The following is a 13,688-nucleotide window of genomic DNA, read 5'->3' on the forward strand; positions in this document are numbered from 1 at the left end:
ATAAAGGATGTAATTGCTGATATTAAAATCAAGAAAGAAAAGTAGAAACCAATAGAAATTTATATGGAACAAGTTACCATGCATAAAAATAGATTCTAGATTTTTGCTTAGTGTCTTTAATTTTTCTTTTTTATTATTAGATAAAATTTGGAGTTTATAACTTGGAGTTTATGCTGACGTTACCAGGGAAAGATCTAGGACGGTCAAGACTGGGGGAAAGGAGTTTTCAGAGTATGCTCAGTACAATAGAAAATGTATTAAGAACTGCCAATGTTGATGCTGAAGTTCCAGTTCAGTGCTAGACAAACACAGCTCCAAACTTTTTGGAAAGTCATGGCAAAATGTACCCACAAGGAGGTGATCTGCTCATAAGCCAACCCACTCAAACACGCCGTGTGCTGGCACCCACAGATGCAAGTTCTCTCCCTTCAGATGAATAGAGACATTTTTTGGTCTAAGGCAGAGAAACCACAGACCTTCAGATCAGGACAGTCACATCCGGAAAAGTATGTAACCCGTTCAGGTTTCCCACCCAGCACAGATGAAGCTTCAGCAGAAGTAGGGATTTAAAAAAAAAAGATCCTAGGATACATTAAAAAAAAAAATATGTGGCCACTGTAAGGGAGACTGTGTTACCTGTGCAGGTGACACAGATAAGATGAACACCAGCTACACAACTAGTTACAATTTAGGTGCTGAAAAGCCTGATGCTGGAAAAGGCATCAAAAATGATGCCAGACACATCAAAAATGACTTCTAGTCAGGTCGTTATTCAGAAACTCATCAAAAGGATGTTTTCGGAGTAATTTGTTCACCTGGTGTTATTGCTTTCAGAGAGCAAGGCTAAGGCCAATGTCGAGTTCTCTAGTCCAAGAAAGACATAAAAAAGCACCAAGGATTCTAAGATGAATGAGACAGATCCAGACCAGAAATAAAGCCCATGTTTTGAGGAGCAAGGGCAACTGACTGGTTGGACAAGATACGAGAAGAATGGCAGAATTTTGGTCTGAGAAAGACATGATTTACTTAGAAAATAATCTTCACCCAGCACGGAAGCTACTAACTTCAAGACAGCTGTAACCCTGCAAGACTGGGAAGAACTGGGAAATGTGGGAGACAGGGTAAGGGTCACGTCTGAACTTTACCTCTCTGAACCATTGTTGAAAATCACTGTTATTAACCTGAAATATAAAATGGCAATGAATCAATGAAAGCCTTTGAGAGGCCTTTCATTACAAGTATCCTTGCACTAAGTTATTGAGCGTACTTCAAAGAAACAAAAAGGAGCAATTGTGCTATCCAGGAACAAGGAGTGGAAATTATTTTAAGCCTTAAAAAACGGCACTTACTTTTTCAATAAGTGTTGCCCAAGTGTTTGCAGCACTAGTCAGAGTTTTCAGTTGTCTAATCACAGTTAATCTCAACCTCAAAACCGGTTATTAGTCAGGCAGACACTGGGAAGGGGAGGAGGGGAAGGTTTTAGTGTCACACAGGTGTCAAAGCAAAGCAACCCCAACGAAGCCAGAGGTATCACAATAATCTAAAACACACATATAGTGTAAAGCACGCATATTCTGCTGAGGGATTGCACCCATGCCAACGCGACTGGCACATGAGCGCAGAGCACTGCGAAGCAGCCCCGTGTGCAGAGGGAGTCCTGTAATATGCAAAAAACTTCTCCCAAAACTCTCTCCTACATGGTGAGCGGCAGCGAGTACTTGCAAAATTAGCATGCAAGTGAAGTACCAGAAACTAATCCAATAGCCGCTTGTGCTTTCCTGTTCCCCGAGGCACTGGTTCTGCGGAGGAAAAGACAGTGGGCCTAGGCAGGTTCCCTCGGTGGCCAGCCCTGTGACCACACCCGGAGGCATAGCCACCATTTTGGAGACCCAGCTGCTGACCTGGGCAGATGTTGACCTGCAGCAGCAGCGGACAAGGGGAACGGCAATCACCACGGGTCAAGTGCACGCACGTGTTTCTGTCACTGCTACTATGTGTGCCCTGAATAACCCAAGCGTGAGTGGGACCAGATAGTACCAGTGTATTTTGCATTTTGCAAACCCAAATATCAATGACCACACGGAAAAGCTGATCTATGCTAACGGAGCTACCGCTGACTTAATCTTTTAGCTTAAGCAGACAGGCACAAAGAAGTATGACCCTAATTCTTCCAGAGATAAGTTTGCCATCTTGGGGGGAGGGTTGGAAAAAAATAATTTTGGAGAACTACACCATGAAGTCCCAGACGTTTCTTAAAGGTGGACAGACGTGGCATGTAATGATCAGCCGCACGAGTTTATATGTCCCTGGTGTGAGCAGAAGACATGCTGGTGTGTGTCTGCTGGAAATGACACAGAACATTCCTGATTAGTGCTTTGAAAACAGCTTTTCCCCTCCTCTACATAACTATGTAATCTTTTAACATGATCCTGGGAATTATCCTTTTTTCCAGTACCCTATTTGACTTTGTTGTTGATGTCATGGAAAAAAAGCAGTCAGTTGTTTACCAGAGCATTTGATTTCTTATCAGCAGATCTGGCTATGAATAATTATACCACATATTAATACCATAGTAAGCCAGCTAATGGGCTACAGACGCCTAACAAATAACAGGATGAGAGAAGAAAGGGCAGATTGGCAGGAGGTTGTTTGCCTTTCGCGAGGGTTGAATTATAGAACTGGCCGGGCTTCAAAACTATGAATCATTAAGAACATGCACACAGCAGTTTTACATCAGCGAGCTCTATTGACTGTAGAGGAGCTAATATTGATCTACTAAACATATGGGAGTGGGGAAGCAGGTCTCACATAGTTAAAAATGTGTCTTAATGTCTGTCCTTTGAATTGTGTTGGATCCCTGAAACACCCACACACTTCTGACATCATGACCAGACCTTTATTCAAAGCCTTCGAAACGGTAGATGTTTCCTTTCACGTTCACAGTGACAGAAATCTTTGAAACACGACAGAAAAAAGATGATTGTGAGTTACCACGCTTATCATACCTTCTATCGCGCTAACCCAGTTTGCGATACCTACACTGATGTCTATATTCATAGAGAAGTTTCTAAATACCAATGAAAAGAAGATACAGAATTAACTTGCCTTTCCTTAGTAGTTGGGATTTATCTTCATTTGTGAGAATCGAGCAAAAATATTGCGTGGCTGGTCTACAGACATCAGCGCTGTGAACTGTGACCTGAGCAGCAAGGAGCCACTGTCCAGGACTTTGTTCTTCACTCCTGCAAGGAAAGAAGAATGAACATTGCAGACCACGAAGCCATGCTGACCCCAGGGAAGGAATGGCAGACTATGATTGCTTTTCTACCCATAAATACATTTCTTTGTCCATTGTAGGAGATAGCAAAAATTAGCCCGAATGAGCTATTAGAGGCTATTTCACAGGGCAACAACAAAAAAACTTAAGCAGAAATTATACTTAGCCTGTTTTATTCACAGGACTTAGAGACCATGGACTAACATCAATCGGACCACGACCATATGAGCTTTCACCGGTGTGTTCTATCATATTTTTGCATAAAAATTACAAATAAACATTTTGCACGCTGGCATGTAGTAGGTAAACGCTGAATTTAAGATCTTAACTATAACATATGATCCTTCTTTATGTGCTCAGTTCATGCCGCACGTGAAATTGTTCATCTTAACAATTTCTACAGTTTCTTCACAAGACCTCTTGGCAGCATGGTCTCCCATCCCCAGTGGCCTGTTGCTAATAACCTCTGACTTTATTCTTCCAAATATCACAGTCACATCCCTGTCACTGTGAGCCATAGCACAGGGCTAAAAAAAAATGGAAGCTGAACACGGTCCTCTTCTTTCATTCTGACAAGCAGGCACACATCCACGAGCACTTAACCGTCTTGGCAGCCTCCAGTAATGATAATCAGACCTGCAGCCTGTTGAAATACAGAGAAGAATCTCTCTGCAGGGTAGGGTTACATGAAATACAAGGCATTGTTAAATTCAAGCACTGATTTTCCATCTCTCCGCTGTGAGGAAGTAGCGGGTGTGTGATATGCATCTGTTTCAAGGAAAATGTTTCCAACACGAGCTCCACACGTTGTGTCCTGTGCACCAGTAAACAAACTAGGCATGATGGAAATCTATCATTTCAGGTTTGGCTTTTGAAAACCAAGGATATGTGTGATTTAATTTTCACCAGTTTACGAAGGGGATGAACAAGGCACAGAGCTCTCTCATTTCTCCTGTTAATCCAACCTGCCTCATGGAAAACCTGAGCTGTGTCCCTTTGTGACCCTTTTCCTTCGCTTTTATGTAAGAGAAAGAGAGGGAGACCAGAGGAAATTAAAAAAGCAAGGGAGATAAAGTGATGTCTCAAATGACCAAGACATTGACAAAAATGCAAAAACAGCTACTCACCTTGAAGTTTCCAAGTCTTCAGTTTCCCAGACCCTTCCAGGGAGCCAGACTTCATTCCTTGCTTTGGGGCACAACATTATTGGCCTCTCCTCCTTCAGAGAAAGCACATGTGGTTTAAATGATGAAGGACAAATAAATATTTGCTCTAAGATTAATCTTGACAAGCAAGATCTCAGGAAAGGACCAATTTAGGGCTGATTGGCTGCCTCCCTTGCACGAACATTTGGTAATTTAAAATTTGATCACTTTAAATCATTCAATCACAGTCAAACCATAGGTCAAATTGTGTCCTTGTTTTCCTTAAAGTGCTTTTGGAAACAAATGAGATCACTGAAAACATAAATTAGTGCAGAATATATTAGATATTTACCATCTATCTGTGTGCAGTCAATGAATGATTTCACCATAGAGAAGAGAGAGTAAGCTAATGCAAACAGACTGGGCATGGCAAAAGCTTTCGCTTAGTATCAAGTGTATTTAATACAACTATTTTATTACATACTTCTGAATGGAACACAGTCTTTCTGACTGCAGTTGACCTGCACCTGCACAAATGAGAAGAAAATCTAGCTTACAGAGTAAAGGATAAAAAAATAAATAAAAACCCTTATTTACCTGAAATACTTGAATCTTAAGGAAACTTGACGGCTTCCAATAACTGAAAGTTATTTAAGGTACTTACACAATGATCAGATTCACACCTTTTGCTTTATGATACATTTTTGATCATTGTTATTCAAAACCAGTTTGATTAAAAAGCAGTATTTGGTACAGTGTGAATTCATTTCTTTTGCATGGGGCTTCTAATAACTCTAATTATTATTGTAATAATCCTAATACCTATTAATTGTCCTCCCTTTCAATTTCGCATTCTTCAGCTCAGACAAAATCCTGGTAAAGCTTTCACATTGACTCTTCTCAAGCACCATGGCTGTTGGATTTAAACCACTGCACTGCATTGTACATCCTCAGTTTGACCTTGGGCAAACTCTATAGAGGAAGCCAAGCAAGTCCAATAGGAAAAGGAAACTTTCTCTGCCTGGGGCTGTGAGTTATCTTCTGCCACAGTGCAGTCACTTGGCTTGCTGGAAGGGAAGAAGTGGCCTTCAGGAATGGTGGGCAGACACCAGAAGAGAGTAGACCTTCCCTGTTTTGCAGCACAATGCAATGCAGTCCTTTAATAACCACAGGGTTGGAGAAGACTCACTTAAAAAAGGGATAACGAAATTTCATCTGAAAGAAGAACCAAGCATTTGAGTGGTCAAGAAGACGTGAAAGGAAACAAGGCAAGACAATTGCTTTGCCCCATCTGAGCCCTGGATACTGCGAGGCTGCCCCATTTTAAGTTTTGTATTTCTCGCCATCGGTTAATTTATTCAATGCTGTTTGAAGTAGTACAGTCCAGTGAAATAAAATATCCCCACCGCTCCTTTTCACACTGATTCTGCATTCTGCTTAGAGCTTGGATTTCAAAGTTTTGTATTCGTTCCCTGCACATCGGGCTAATTACCTTGGCTAGACGACAGCCCACGTTACTTGCAGAGTGACACTGGTGAACTCAGAGAATTAGCTGAGGATCACATAACTTCATAATCCCCATTTCAATGAGATGTTAAAGTGAAAACTCTTTTCAGACTTGTCATTCTCTGGTCCATCTCCACCCCCCAAAGAAATAGGCTGCAGAATGGAGATTGCTATCAATAAAATCAAATTTGCAAGAGAAAGGACTGTACTGCTAGCTTCTTAATGGGAGGCTTCAGTTACCTACACTGTTCATTTGGGTTTTTTAATATCAAGAAATATGCGGATTCGGAATAGAGATCTCATCATAGGAACTAAACTGAAAATTGGAACCTGTACAGTAAATATTCACATGGCATTATCCATAATAGAAGCAGAGATACTGCTGCTAGCTGAATTAATGACCAAGAAAACCTGAAGCTGATCCCCCAAGGAAAAGGATGTACAATGCTGTCTCTCCCTGCCCTCATTTTAAGACTCAAACTGGTTCAAACTGCTAATGGGACAAATATTCAGCATTTTTCTTCCCTCTACCATTTACCTCTCCTAGTTTTACCTTGGCAGACATCATTACCATAATCTAGGCTCATTAGGTTGTGCATTGGGCCCAATTTTGAATGCTTAATAAGAAATCCTCCCTTGTCCGTGTACCACTGTTAAATCCAATGGGACTATTTCTGGGGTGATTATTTACATAATTAAGGGTTGTGCTACAAGATGTGGAGCTGACTTAGCAACTTGCTTTGTGTATTCAATAATTTCTATTAACATATTTATTAACCAAGTCAATATGTTGAGGCATATCATAACTGCTACTATTTCACTGTCTAACAACAAACAAGGGAGGCAGAAGGGAGGGGGAGAGAATCCCACACTTCAAATAACCACAAGGCAGTTCTCAGAAAAATGGAAGCAAGGAAGGAAAGGAAGGAAGACACCAGGTAAATGGGACACTGAGAAGAGCAGATGTAAGGGAATATAAAAAAAATAAATTGTATGGTTGATGGCAAGAGAGCAACTGTGATATGTAACGATTTTGCAAAGCATCTAATACCATGTCACAAAATCTTACTGTCAAAGTTAGTTCAAATTGCTCTGGCTGTGAACACTGTCACCTGGAGAAAAACTTGATCAACCAGCTATGAGTTGAGGGTGATGACGGCAAGCAGCAACACAAAGCCGAGAGATTAAGTGTATGGTCAGATTCTGCCCAGACCTGAGGATTTGGGAGCTTGGATACTGTGTCAAGGTATCACAGAAGTGAATTTAGAACATTGATTAAAAAAAACTGAATGGCAATTGCTGATTTAGAAGAAGGGACAAAAGGTCGATGAAGAAACAGACCAAATATTCCTTAACGGGAACTACGTACACTGGTCAGGATGAAAGCATGTGAATTGTGAATTGCTCACCACACAGGATTACAGCGGGTACAAGGTGGGAATGGCCATTTTGGGGCCTGACAACCCAGTGAGCCCAATGACTCGTTTCCAGCATGGGTGAGGATCGTTGAGAACAGCGGTCGGCAGCCAGTGTTTGAGGAAGGCAGGAAGCTGAAGGCATGCAAAAAGCCGTCCTTGCACTGACTTCAGCCCCACTGAATCAAACCCCTAAGTCACCCCTGGGCAGAGCGGTCCCACTTCTTACATGTTCCCAAGGAGAAGAGGGTTTACAATGTACATCCACCCCAGGCTGCAGAGAAGAGGTTGGGTGACATTTTCCAGAATGCAAGGAGGACAAACATCTCTGGTAGCTCCTGACATCCTCCCGAGCAGAGCTACCCCCTGCAGCACTGACTCTGTCAAGAAGAAGATTTCTCTGGTCCTCCTGAATTTGTCCCATTGCCTGAATCCGGTCTTTAGAGAGGGCTTGGTTTTGCCCTCCCAGTTGCCATTGTGCTTCTGGGGACCCAGGCCCCAATGTTCACAGCACAGTTTGAATCTGTCGTGGCCCTGTTGAAATCAACTCGGATTCCTGTCTGCTGGTGGGAGCCAGGGCAACCACAAGGCCCACTGTGACCACGCATTGAAACTGCACATACAGCTCATACACATACAAGCAGACCAGCGCTGGCGACCTGATCCACCCACATTTCCTCTGTGGTAGCTCTAATTAGGCTGAAACTCAAGAAACAACAACAGCTGTCTCTCCTGAAAGTCACAGCTCCTGGGCACAGTATACACCATTCACAAACATCTGGTGCAGGATTTAGACCTGTTGCAGCGTGCTTACCAGTGGGTATTTTAGCTCTGCTAGTATGGCAGCATTACATCTTATTTAGTTCCATAATTAGAAAAATCAGGATTCATGTGCAATAAAGCATTTTAGTATACCCTTTAGTAAAATAACCTTTGGAAAGGGTAAATGCTCTGACGTCAGGAGTGGCAAGGAAACAGGTTTCTCAGCCAGATTGTCTAATTACCTTTTCACAGACTCACAGGGAACCACCCCAGACCCAAAAACCACGTGGACTGGTGGCAGGGGCTTGTGTCTACCTCCCACGCTGGGTTGGAACTCACTGGGGCACCTCTCTGCTTTCCAGGTCAGCCCCTCACCTTTCTGCCATGCCTCACCGACACATTTTTTGCCACCTCTGCCGTGCCTTCCCTCTCCGTCAGCACAGCTCACAAGGATTGGGTCAGTGTGGGAAGGTTCATCCTCCTCCTTGCCCCAGGAGATGCTGGCTGCAGGATGGGGGACAGGATGTCTTGGTGAGAGCAGGTGTACGGGCATGTGCCCCTTTTCCAGCTTCAGTGACTTCCCATCACACTGGAAAAAATACTCCTGGCTGGTTCTTTCCACACTTCCCAACTGGAGGGGCAAGGAAAAAAGACAGAGAGAAAGTAGAAATTAATTCCAGCTTGACTTCAGTGCACTTGTTAAGAGTGCTCCCCGCCTGCCAAATAAAAGCACCATGGTAACAGCAACAAGCAAATTAATGAATTAGAAAACACTGATCTTTGAAAATTGTAGCTGTAGCCACAAAGCCCCATACAAGGAAAAAAACATACAAATTCAGAGGCACGCGACACAGATCTAATACAACTGCGCGGCTCCTTTGCCCAGCCAGAGAAGGGTGCCAAATCACAGCCATATGCAGAGATCTGAAGGACTGATTTCAGATGGGAGACTGGTGTTTGGTCCACTCTAATTTTTGCTTTTGTTGCCATTACACTCTTGCAATGGGAGCCCTTCGGAGGGAGAATTTCATCTATTGTTATTCTAACAGTAGGTGAATTTACAGTGAAACTCGGGGGACTGCTCTCCATTCCGAATCACACTGCTTTTACAAGTGCCAGCTTCTTGCTCAAATAGCAATACAATCAAATTTCAGAAAAATTCTGAGTGAGCTAAGCCTCAGCTTAGGAAATCAAGTACAAGTAAAAAGTCTTGATATTTTAGGTATTCATGACGTGCTTGCTATATTTTTTGGAGGGTTTTTTTGGTCTCCCAGCAAATGAGAGTTCTATTGAGGGATTCAATAAAAGATTAGAGATTTTTTTTAATTATTATTTTATTTTTCAATGCTTAAGGATTATCTCCTACATGTGAAGAAGAAAAGGACTAGCAGCAGCCCCAAAGCATTCAGAAAAATCTAAGAAATGGGCAACTTACCGAACAGCAGAGATGCCCAAAAAGAGGGAGAGACTGTTGATTAACAGCTAAGAGTTGTGATGAAGGATGAACAGCTGAGTTTTAGCTTTCTTGAACTGGAGCTGGGGATGACACATCAAGAGGAAATGCCAGACAGACAGGCTGAGATTTCATTTGGACACAAGCAGATGGGTCTGGAACAGAAAGATTGATCTGAGGCTTGTCCATATAAAGACAGTAATTAACTTTGTACTTACAGATGAGTCAGGTACACAAGAAAAGAGAAGGAAACTACAGGCAGACTGCTCTACAAGTCTCAAAATATGAGCTAATATTTTCCTTCCCTGTTTCCATGCCCGGCTAATAACATGTGCACTTTCACGTCACTTGCTTCAGTGATTTCTTATTTTAACAGAGAAATCAGATTTTCCACAGCCCTAAGCCTTCAGAGGCATCCTGCAATACAAAAATATGGTGACTGAAAACAGCACACATTTTCAGAAAAACAAGATGTATTTCAGTTTGGGGAATCTAAAGGGTTACTGACATATGCACAAACAAGAGTGAGTTATGTATTAAATACTGCATGTGAGTTAGAAACATTTTATATTACACTTTGAGAAGGGAAAAATGAAGTCTCATTGGTGTACTGACAGACCTGGAGACTGAGGCTGTCAATCTTCCTTTTTACTGACCACATCTGCAATATGACTTGCAAGTTTTCTCTAGAGGCTGCCAAGAGGACACCAGGCTGATTTTTGATGACAGAGGCTAATTTCTTTCAACACAGGACTTGTGCATGGGATGTAGAGGCTTTTTGGCTCCTGCAAACGCTCAGGAAATGACGCATCCATCACCAGATGGGATCTGGAGTGCTCTGTGGTCAGCTCATCTTCACAGAAACACGGCGCCTTCAATGTAGTTCCCAATAGGACGTGAAAGATGTGGGACAACCCTTCATACTAGCAGTAGGGCACCCTGAGTGCTACGTGAGCCAAGACCAACAACTTTTATTCAGTGATGTTTCAACGCCCCACTCTTGCCTCACTCACTGGTCAAAATCGGTGCTGCAGAAGCCCTTCTTGGACAGCTGGGAGATGAAGACTGTCTTTAGATTGGTGCTTGGAAATGCGGTCCAGTTACAGTACCTCTAAAAATCTACCCTCTGTCAGAAAGAGGCACATCCATGCCGACTCTCATCATTTCATCGTAAGCTTCTGGCTGCTTCGTGTTTTTGCCAAAGCCCCGGTATCCACCGGCACGTGGCAGCCCTCACAATTTCGGCAGCTGCAGTCCTCAGAAGCCACCAGCTGGTCAACACCAACGAATATTCTCATCGCCCTTCTGCCCACACCCTTTGGTGCCTCTTCCACCTGCAACATCTTCAGGTAAAAGCAACACTGGTGCATGGGTTCAGTGGCCAGACACCTGTACAGACGTGCACAGCACACACACACTAGCTGTTATCCTGGCAGTACCACGGCAGCCACAATGGCTAAGGGGTCACTAAGGCTGTACAGCGGATAAGGATATAGGTGTATGGGTGCACCTGTATAGACAGCTTAGAAGGGAGAGTCTGTTGCATGTGAATTTTTCAATGCAGGGTTGTATCTTCTGCATAAACATCAGCTTTACCCGATCCAAATTGAGCATATACTGCTAATTTAGTTTGCCATTAAGCACATTTTGCAGTAATCTTTATTAGGATATGAAACATTATTAGATCTCCATTGGCTAAATGCAGCTATTTTCACTCAAGTACCAGAATTTTCTTCAGCTTTTTTGTCTCCTCTTTTCTGTTCAGGTCATTTGATGATTGACAGCTCAATGTACTGCAAGAACATTGGAGGGTAAGAGATTACTGTGTGCTGCAGTCAGAAGATCCATTCTGCATAAAAATGTATTCTCTTCATTATTACCTCTTTGACAGAGATTTAAGAGGGTTTTGCAGCTGAGGGCCACATGTAAAAAGACTACAGATCATTTCCAAAAGACAAATTGCAAAAAGCCTGGGTAATTTACAGTGAGATATACTCACCTACATTAAGGACCTGATGAAAGCACATCTTCAGAGTCCACCACTGGTGCACACCGAATCATGGGAAGGAAATCGGAAATAGCAGGCAGCAGCACAGCTGTTTGAAAATTCTAGGAATTACATATTCTTCCACTGGAAAATGGGATTTTGTTGAACTGGGAAACAGTAAAATCTCCAATGTTTGTTTGTTTTTCTGTTTGTTTTACTAGTTGCAAAAGGAAAGGCATACGTTGTGTCTGCAGCTGTGTGAAAATCTACTGCTTTTGAGCTGCTACAGAGAGCTGCTGGAGTCGTTGTTCATTTCCCCATTGCTCTCACCTTCCCCTTGGGTCCTGGGCCCCAGCTGGATCAGACATCCCCGCAGCCATGTCAGCCTTCCCAGAGATGCCCCTGATGCAGCACCCGCTGCCTCGCATCTCCCCAGCGAGGCAAGGGAGAAAACGTGGCATCGGAGGCGCAGCGCAGCCTGCCACTAGTGCTAGGAGTGAAACACAACCTCCTGCCCGGCTCTCCTCCTCTGTCCTCACCTTCATACCCTGGTGCTGGACCTGAGCCCTCGTAACTCATGGTAGACATGATCCTGCACGGCACAGCATAAGAATCATCGCTTGGCCAGAGTGCAAGGGAACAGCAGGGAGGAGGGCCGGGGAGCTGCAGGTCCCACGAGGGTGCTTCAGGCAGATGGAGAAACTAATGACAGCTCATAATGTTCAAAGCACTCAGAGAGAAAGCCAGCTTTACATTCTTGTGTGTTGATCCAGATTATGGGAACCCGCATTAATCTCTTATTTAATGCTTGGCTGCTCTGCAGTACCAGCCATCAGGAGCCTTGTGCGCTCCCTCGTTCATCTATATAATCCAAAGGTGCCGGCAGTGATCTTTGATGACCTGAAAGGTCAAAGAGATACTAAGCCACAATGCAGTAAATCACCTTATATTTTAAAGAAAAAGTAAAACCAGCTGTTTGGTGAATGGTCAGATAACAGAGGCAAGAAGGTGCTATCAACAAGCTTTTGAATTCAAGCTGATCCCAGCGATACACACATCTTAGTCCATGGGCTCCTTTGGAGCGTGCTCCTGTGTTTAGATAAGAGACACCAAACACAACCTGGATCCTCCTTTAAACCAAACTCGCCTTTGCAGGGAGCTGTGCGAGGGCTGTGTTACTTTAGCCCATGCTTGCTTTGCTTTTAGTGTTCTGGTTTGAACAGCACTGAGAATGTGTGCTTTCCTCCTTGCCACTTCGCAACACCAAAACAAAAGTAACTACTGTAATCAATATTATAAATAAATGCAGAAGAAAATAAGCATGTCATTAGGAAATTCCCTCTCTTGCCTAAATGGGAATGATGCCCCTCTAAAAGTAATTCCCCTGAACAGGGTTTCCAGAGTCTCTTTCCCTTAGTGCCGCCCAAGCTTACTGCCTCTTCTCTGTGGATGTGCCGCTCTCCTCCACCCAGACACTTACTTTCACAAACCTTGGAGGAAATTTTGATCTTTGAGACAGATACACCTCTGTCAGATATGACTGATGTTGGCAAAGAGTTTGTAGGCAGGGGGACAGGTACTCTGAGAGTACGATCACATGGCCTCCTTTCCACAGGGAACCAAACTGAAGAGGGCAAACCCTTGAGATGGGAGACACTTACAGCTAGACCGTGGTGCCACACCATCAGGCTATGTATCTGAAGAGGGTGAGCCACTTGGGGAACATACAAAACATGTAATAAAGGGACAGAAAAATGCTGAGAAGGCAGAATGGGTAACGATTCGGTTGTCTGCTTTGGCACAAACCCTCCTTTCCCACAGCACTCCCAGTGCCTGCACCAACAGCAATTTTGCCTCCTAGACCTTAACTAACTAACATTCGTCTCAAGGCAGAAAAAGGACGGGCAGGTTCACTGCCTGATCCCATACGTGCAGCTCTCCCCATTGTCCTGAGTGCCCAGACCCTACACAGAAGGGTGGCAGTGGAGAGCTGTCAGAGATGACAACACTTCTCTCCCTCCCAGCTTTACCGTGCCAGTGACCTTTCCCAACCCCAGCTAACAAGCTGCGAAGGGAACATCTGCTGGGGGACTTGTGGTGAGACCGTGACTGGCGCGGCACAGCTGCGAGGCCACTGAACAGC

This window comes from Larus michahellis, chromosome 2, assembly GCF_964199755.1.
Source record: "Larus michahellis chromosome 2, bLarMic1.1, whole genome shotgun sequence".
Taxonomy (NCBI): domain Eukaryota; kingdom Metazoa; phylum Chordata; class Aves; order Charadriiformes; family Laridae; genus Larus; species Larus michahellis.